Consider the following 8,259-nt stretch of genomic DNA (forward strand, 5'->3'; position numbering starts at 1 on the left):
GCGGGGCAAGTGAGTGAGCAGAAACCAGGTGACTGGGTTGGGGGCATGGCCAGCTAGATGTTAGTACTGGTTGGGCGATCCACGCCAAATTCTTGCTATCAGTTCACCCGAGTAGGTGCGAACCGGCTGAATACCACCTCTGACTTTAAGAAAATAATTCTTGTACAGTCTTGTGCAGGAAAACATACAAGCAAACTTCTGATCTATCACTTCGGTCTTCAGCTTTCTCAAAAGTCTGTCATACAGGATAAATCAAAGATGGATTTAAGGCTTATTAAGGCAATGTAAAAGGGCCCATGGGTCTTGGAACTGTATATTTCTGCCAGATGGTAAAGTACAGATAACGGTCAATTGTTGACCTGCCAGTTTTGAAATTGGCTTGCTCATCTATAAGGATCTTTATAGACTCAAGCCAACTGTGATCAGGTCAGTAAACCTTTCACTCCAAAAGATTTAGTTTCTAAGAGTATGAAGTCCATAAGGGATCCTTCTATTATGAATGACAACATCAGAACCTGATTGGGAGCAATCAGGACTCAGTAAACCTTTCTCTTGTTCATACCTTGATAGCTGTTCAAGGAAATTTTCCCAGCTTCAGAAAGATCATCAATATTTTAGCAGTTAATTTTGTTTCTTATTTGTTGTATGTTCCATATATCTTATTTAAAATTCATTCTATCCATCTTTGTGATATTATTTTCAACTGGGCTACAGAATTTATAATTGTTGTTAAAAGCACTTTTAATTTCTAATCTACAAATTAAGTCATTTTGATCTAGGGTATATTTCTAAACAAATAATGAGGAGGTATGCTAAATGCTAAAGACTATGCTAATGCTAAGGGGATATGGATTTCTAAATATTTAAAGAAAATTCTTCTTTTGCTGCAAGTGGGAAGGGAGAGGAAAAAAATTGGAGTAGAATTTGAAAACAAGGAGCAGACTGCCTAGAATTTTAAAGAGCCATTTGAACATTAATAAAACTTCAAAAAGACATATTTTAATTGGAATTTTGTGATTTAACAGTAATCCCAGAAAAAGAAATGGAAGAAAGGAAAAAGTGCTAAAAGAAATAGCTTATCTGGATTGTTTGGTGACTTTGGATCTTTTGGGATTTTTTTTTTTTGCTTAAAAACACTCGGGTGGTTGTTTTGGGAAATTTTTTTCCTCTTTATAATGGCATTATCCTTGGATGAATCCAAAACTGAATATCAAAAATATAAAAAGGAAGAAGAAGATTGGAAAGATACTTTGGGCACTCTTTTTCAATCTCTAGAAATGGCGGTACATTCTTATAGAGAATCGATTGCGCAGCAGGACGATTGGGACAAAGAAGAAGCCATCTTCGATGAACATGTGATTCTATTTGGGGAAGAGAAGAAAGAGGAAAAGAAAAAAGGGATTTTAAGACCTAAAAAAACAACCAAAAAAGATAAAAATGAGTTGAAAGGTGGATACAAGGTTAGAAAACAACAGAAAGGGGGAAAGCAGAAGAAGAAAAGGGAGGTGGAGAGACAAAGGGGTAAAAAGGGTAAGGAGAAGAATAAGCAAGGGAGAAAGGAAGGGCTGAGAAGTTTTAATGATGGGAAGCAAGATTTAAAGAAACAAAATTTATTTAGAGACAATGGGTAAATTTAATTGAAAAAGGGATTCTGCAAGGTACATAAGATTGTGTCTTTATAGGTGTTTTTAGAATAAAATGTTTAAGATATAAATGAGTATTAATATGTATGACTAATTTCTTAATGGTATTGACAGTGGTACTAGCCACATTATATATTTATAAATCTGTTCTTTGGTTGTTGTTGCTCTTTCTTTTTTTCTTTTTTCTTTTTATATAATACATTGTGTAATTTTAGAATGTACCAAACAGAATCCTAATATAAGTTATAAGTTATGTGTGATATTAAGTATTATTAGGTTAGGGGAAACAGTTAAAGGCGTCATACTCCAATCAGTGTACAGGAGAAGTTTTGTTTAAATAGAAAAGATGAATGGATAGCTGAGAACAGACAAAGAATGACAAGTATTACAATTTGGACTCAGATCAGATAAGTAGAATAAAACTAAGAGAGTTAAAAGAGGGAAGAAGCTATATAGAAAATGGAAAATGGTAGTAAGATATGGAATGGTATATAAAAGGAACATGACTTTTGAAGTTGTGTCTGTACGATGAGTTTTAACCCGGGATCAAGCAACTTTCAGAAAAGATGTTTTATGTTTTTATGTTCTATGTTTTGTTTGTTTGTGTATTGGAAGAGAATAATGGAATTGTAAATAAGACAGATGGATATAAAAAATGTATACAATCTAAAGTAAAAGAGATATAATTTGAATAAATAGAAGGAAAGGGAGTAATAAAGAGAAGTTGAGATAAGATGTGAAGTTGAACAGACAAGGTAAATATATATATTAAATTGTGTTTATATGGGAATGTGATAATTTGGAATTACTCTGTCTTTAAATAAGATGTTGTATTGGTTTTGTGCAGAAAAAGATCTCTTATGTTATTATATTCTATGTTTTGTTTGTCTGTATATTGTTTTGTAAAATTAATAAAATTTGCTTTAAAAAAAAATGAAGAGAAAAGTTTTTGATCCCTTGCTGATTTGGTACATTTGCCCATTGACAAAGAAATTATCAGTCTGTAATTGTAACGGTAGGTGTATTTTAACAGTGGAGACAGAATAACAACAAAAATCCAGAAAAATACATTTAAAAAAAAATATAAATTGGTTTGCACTTTAATGAATGAAATAAGTATTTGATCCCGTATCAATTAACAAGATTTTTGACTCCCAGGTTACTTTTATACAGGTAACAAGCTGAGATTAGGAGAATTCTCTTAAAGAGAGTTTCCCAATCTCAGCTTGTTACCTGTATAGAAGACCCCTGTCCACAGAAGCAATCAATCAAATTCCAAACTCTCCACCATGGTCAAGACCAAAGAATTATCCAAGGATGTCAGGGACAAGATTGCAGACCTATAAAAGGCTGGAATGGGCTACAAGACTATCCCCAAGCAACTTGATAAGAAGGTGACAACAGTTGGTGTGATTATTCACAAATGGAAGAAACATAAAATAACTGTCAATCTCCCTCAGTCTGGGGCTCCATGCAAGATCTCACTTTGTGGAGATTCAATGATCATGAGAACGATGAGGAATCAGCCCAGAATTACACAGGAGGATCTTGTCAATGGTCTCAAGGCACTGGGACCATAGTCACTAAGAAAACAATGGTTAACACACTACACCATGAAGGACTGAAATCTTGCAGCACCCACAAGGACCCCCTGCTCACGAAAGCATATGTACAGGCCTGTCTGAAGTTTGCCAGTGAACATCTGAATGATTCAGAGGAGAACTGGGTGAAAGTGTTGTGGTCAGATGAGACCAAAATTGAGCTCTTTGGCCTTAGTTCAACTTGTCATGTATAGAGGAAGAGGAATGCTGCCTATGACCCCAAGAACACCATCCTCATTGTCAAACATGGAGATGGAAACATTATGCTTTGGGGGTATTTTTCTACTAAGGGGACAGGACAATTTCCCCACATCAAAGGGATGATGGACGGGGCCATGCACCATCATATCTTGGGTGAGAACCTCCTTCCATCAGCCAGGGCATTGAAAATGGGTGATGGATAGGTATTCCAGTATGACAATGACCCACAACTCATGGCCAAGGCAACAAAGGAGTGGCTGAAGAAAAAGCACATTAAGGTCCTAGAGTGGTCTAGCCAGGGTCCATCCAGACCACAGAAAATCTGTGGAGGGAGCTGAAGATTCGAGCTGCCAAACAGCTTGAAGCCTTGAAACCTCAATGACTGGAGACAATCTGCAAAGAGGAGTGGGACAAAATCCTTCCTGAGATGTGTGCAAACCAGGTGGCCATCTATAACAAACGTCTGACCTCTGTGATTGCCAGCAAGTGTTTTGCCACCAAGTACTAAGTCATGTTTTGTGAAGGGGTCAAATACTTATTTCATTCATTAAAATGCAAATCAATTTATGACTTTTTTGAAATGAGTTTTTCTGAATTTTTTTGTTGTTTTTCTGTCTCTCACTGTTAAAATAAACCTACCATTAAAATTACAGACTGGTCATTTCTTTTTCAGTGGGCAAATGTACAAAATCAGCAGGGGATCAAATACTTTTTTCCTTCACTTATTCCTTACCCTATGCTTTGTTAGTGTTCTTAATTATATGCAAGTCTAAGTGTCCATCGAAATATAGGAAAAGATAATGAACTTGATTAAGATGTTTATTTGTATCACTGAATTATGATATTTACATCCTGGACTTCCCAGATATAAACTGTTTCAACTCCTACCCTCAAAATGACTCTATAGAGCACTGCACACCAGAACAACTAGACACAAGGACAATTTTTCCCTGAATGCCATCACTCTGCTAAATAAATAATTTCCTCAACACTATCCAACTATTTACAAAGTTTGCACTACTATTACTATTAATCTTCTCATCACTCCTTATCACCCATCTCCTCCCACTTGTGACTGTATGACTGTAACTTTGTCGCTTGCATCCTTACGATTTATATTGACTGTTTCCTAGTATGATTTGGTTGCTTATTGTACCCTATGACTATTATAAAGTGTTGTACGTTATGATTCTTGACTCTTAATGAATGTATCTTTTCTTTTATGTACACTGAAAGCATTGGCACCAAGACAAATTCCTTGTGTGTCCAATCACACTTGGACAATCATTTATTTTATCCATTTTTTAAAAAAAAAATCTGGTAATTTGTTTTATTTTTCCTTCCCTTTTATAATAAACATAGTCATATGAACACCCTTAAGGAGTCAATTTGGAATAATTTCAGAAATGCCCAGAATTCCTCTATTTTCATGAGCATATGTTGGCTGCTTAAATTCCAATAGAAACTTCTTGCTACCATATTGGGCAGGAATCCAAGTAACTTCAAATCTAAGCGGAAGCTTAGGAAGCATGTAAGGAGGTTTGTATTATGTTACTCATGACTATATAAAATAATCTGTGAATTATAATTGCTTTTAAATGTTGTCTCCTATTGCTGTTCTCTGTTGCTGTGCCTCTTCTGTGATGCAGCATAATTATTAGTAGTGCTTAAATTTGGAGTCTGTTGATTTTTTTATTTCTTTCAGCAATGTAATATATGTTCTGCATGAACTGTGTATCTTCCAGATATTTTTTTCTGACATGAACATCATTTTTGCTTAAAAGAGATGCTTTAGTCTAACTACTTGCCCTCTCAACATAGGTGACTGAAGCACAAATGAGTCAAGCACAGTTTCAATTTGTCCATTTTGTGGTTAGTGGTTCTTAACTGCTCAAAGAATGAAAAAATAATCTCTGCAGTAAGAATGCAGTATTTCGCCAGCAAACTAGATCACAGTTTTGATGGCAACCAAACATAATTTAGTAAGAATTTCTTGTATCAGAAATAGAAAAGGGGAGGAGCAAGAGTTTTCATTAAGGTCTCCATTTGCTTTTTGTTAGGTGCTTTATATATTTCCTAGGATATAAATTTATCCCAAATAATTTTTTCTAAAAAAACATTTTTTAAAAAATTTGTCATGAATGAATACATTTATCTTAGGCTGGAAGTCTTTAAGGAAGCATCAGTATTTCAATATCCATGAGCACCAACTAGCAGTCAGAAGATGTGATGAAAACTCTTTAATTTCATAACATATGGACAGGCTTAACCATAATTAACTATTTATCATCCTAGATCAAGCCAAGTCTACAGAATTCCTGGAAGACTAGCACTTTGATAAATTGGCCATCATTAGGCACACAGATATAAACAACATCTACCTACTGTGCAAAAGAGACAATCAACAATCAAACAATGAGCAAAAAGACCAAAACACTCCCCCTCTAGCAATCAATCCAGATGAGCATAGACTAACACAAAGATTAACATCTGACCAACAATCAAGACGTAAACAATACCCCACTCAAGAAACTGCCGAATAATCCAACAGTAAACAGCCCAACCAAAGAATTTCTAAGATTGCCCCCACCAACACTGACAAGGCAAACCTCTAAAATATAAATGGAAGCAAATCTCATTCCTTATTAGCACTGATGATATTACCTAGTTTGGATAATAAAAACCAAGCTCAGAGAACATCAAGGTATACTGTCTATATTTGTTAGATATGATACTTATATCAGAACTGTATAGCAAAATATGAGCAAGTAACTTTTTTGAGGATAAAGCCTACTATTAATATTTAGCCAGGTTCAATTTATGCAGACTTCAAGGAAAATAATAATGATATCACTGGAGAGTAGATGGAAACAATTGTAGTCTTTTTAAATGTATTTTATCTTATCTTACCTTACCTTCTCATTTTATTATTTTATTTTATTCAACAAAGCAATTGTAACAGGCCTGGGTTTTATTTTTGTTTTTTGTTTGTATTTGTAGAGGAAGAAAAATAACTCCAAAATAATTCTACTGTAAGTCATTAGTTTATAGGATTTTCAAGAAGCCACAAAAAATAATATATGACCTAAAAATTATGCTTGCCCTCCATAAACTACCAAATCATAGAACCATTATTAAGAGCATGTGTATACATTAAAAGCACAACCAAACTGAGCTTTATCACAGAAATTATCAAGCCAATGCAAGACACAACTTAGTATGAAAGATTACTTCTATATAAATAATGCTACAATCTCATCTATTGTAGTGTGGTTTCTTTACACCCCTCTAATACATTAAGTTGCAGCATAAAGTCTCCTTTTTTTTAGTATTCCTATGCAGATATACAAGTGGAAGGTATTATTGACTTAGAAAGCACTTATTAAATGGAACTTTATATTACTCTCTAAGATAACTCTATAAACGCATAAATTGCTTCTTTGAAATTGTGTGATATATTCTGTTATTTAATACTTTCTAAAGAATTAGAAACTATTAACAAACTGTAAACATCAAGTATTTAACATGTCAGAATTATCTGATATGAAATATACATCAGTTCATTGTTCTTAAATATTGCTATGGACGTTTTGATTAAATAGATTTCTTCTCAAGATGTGCTAAATTAAAAAAAAAACAACTGGAAAATGTCTTCATTTGTAATTTTTTGACAAGCTCTGTATATGGTTTTGGAGTGGCTTAGAATTTATAGACAATAAATGAAAGTCTGGTTATCAGAAATGCTTCTATATAATAGGAGATATTTCTAGCAGCTGTAAATTTGCATAGCTCCATTAAACTGTGTGAAGTTGTATCAATTTACAGCACATACAAATCTAAGTCAGTGTTTGTAAAGACAGTTTATACTCCTGACATAAATCTATTTTATGAATAAGAGACAAGAATGACCCAATAACTAAGAGAATATTGGTCAAGAATTCAAGAAATATAAATACTTAATGTGTTTTTTTTCTGTCCAATGAGGAGTGGGATTCAACCAATGTTACAACTGTTACAACTGGTTTGGTGAGAATTCATTTTGAACATTTATGAAAAATCATCAGCTGTGTCACCTGGAGAGCTGACAGGTGCTGCATGTGTGTGTGCAGTGTTTGAAAATCCTCTTCTTTCCTGCTTTTCAACCTCAGCTGTGCCACAGAAAGCAGTTGAGGTTGAAAAAGCAGGAAATAAAGGACATCCAAGAGCCCGGGCAGGCGGGTGGGCCAAACAGATGACCAGGAAGTCATCACAGTGAGCTGGTTCGGTGTCAGCTGCTCTATGGAGCTGGAGCTACCAGTTCTATAGACCTAGGCTAAACGGTAGCATCCCACCCCTGGTCCCAACCTCACTGGACTTATAGTCATTGTGCAAATGCTTTACATATTGGTAGATTTCATCATTCTGAATATATATATATATATATATATATATATATATATATATATATATATATATATATATATATATATATATATATATATACTACTCACGCATCATAGTGTCCCCTAGGCATTTCTATATGCTGGCAGTGTCTTGCTCATAACTACTACCAGGGAAGAATTGCAGTACTGTGAACAGACATGGAACAACCTTCTTAGCTAAATTAGTGTGTGCTTTAATGTCAAGAAGACTGATAATCTAGAGACCAGTTCAAGCACCACCAGCATCCAGGTCAGCAGCAAAGATCCAGTGAAGACAAACTCCTTCCCTTACTTAGGTTCCCATCTGCAAAGTGATGGTGACATTTATTAGGAAGTATGCACAAGGGTGAATGCAATATAGCTGCAATGGAAAGAAATCACTGGAATTCTCTG

Source organism: Pseudonaja textilis, chromosome 7 (assembly GCF_049901715.1).
Source record: "Pseudonaja textilis isolate UNSWEBS1 chromosome 7, rPseTex1.2, whole genome shotgun sequence".
In the NCBI taxonomy this organism is placed as follows: domain Eukaryota; kingdom Metazoa; phylum Chordata; class Lepidosauria; order Squamata; family Elapidae; genus Pseudonaja; species Pseudonaja textilis.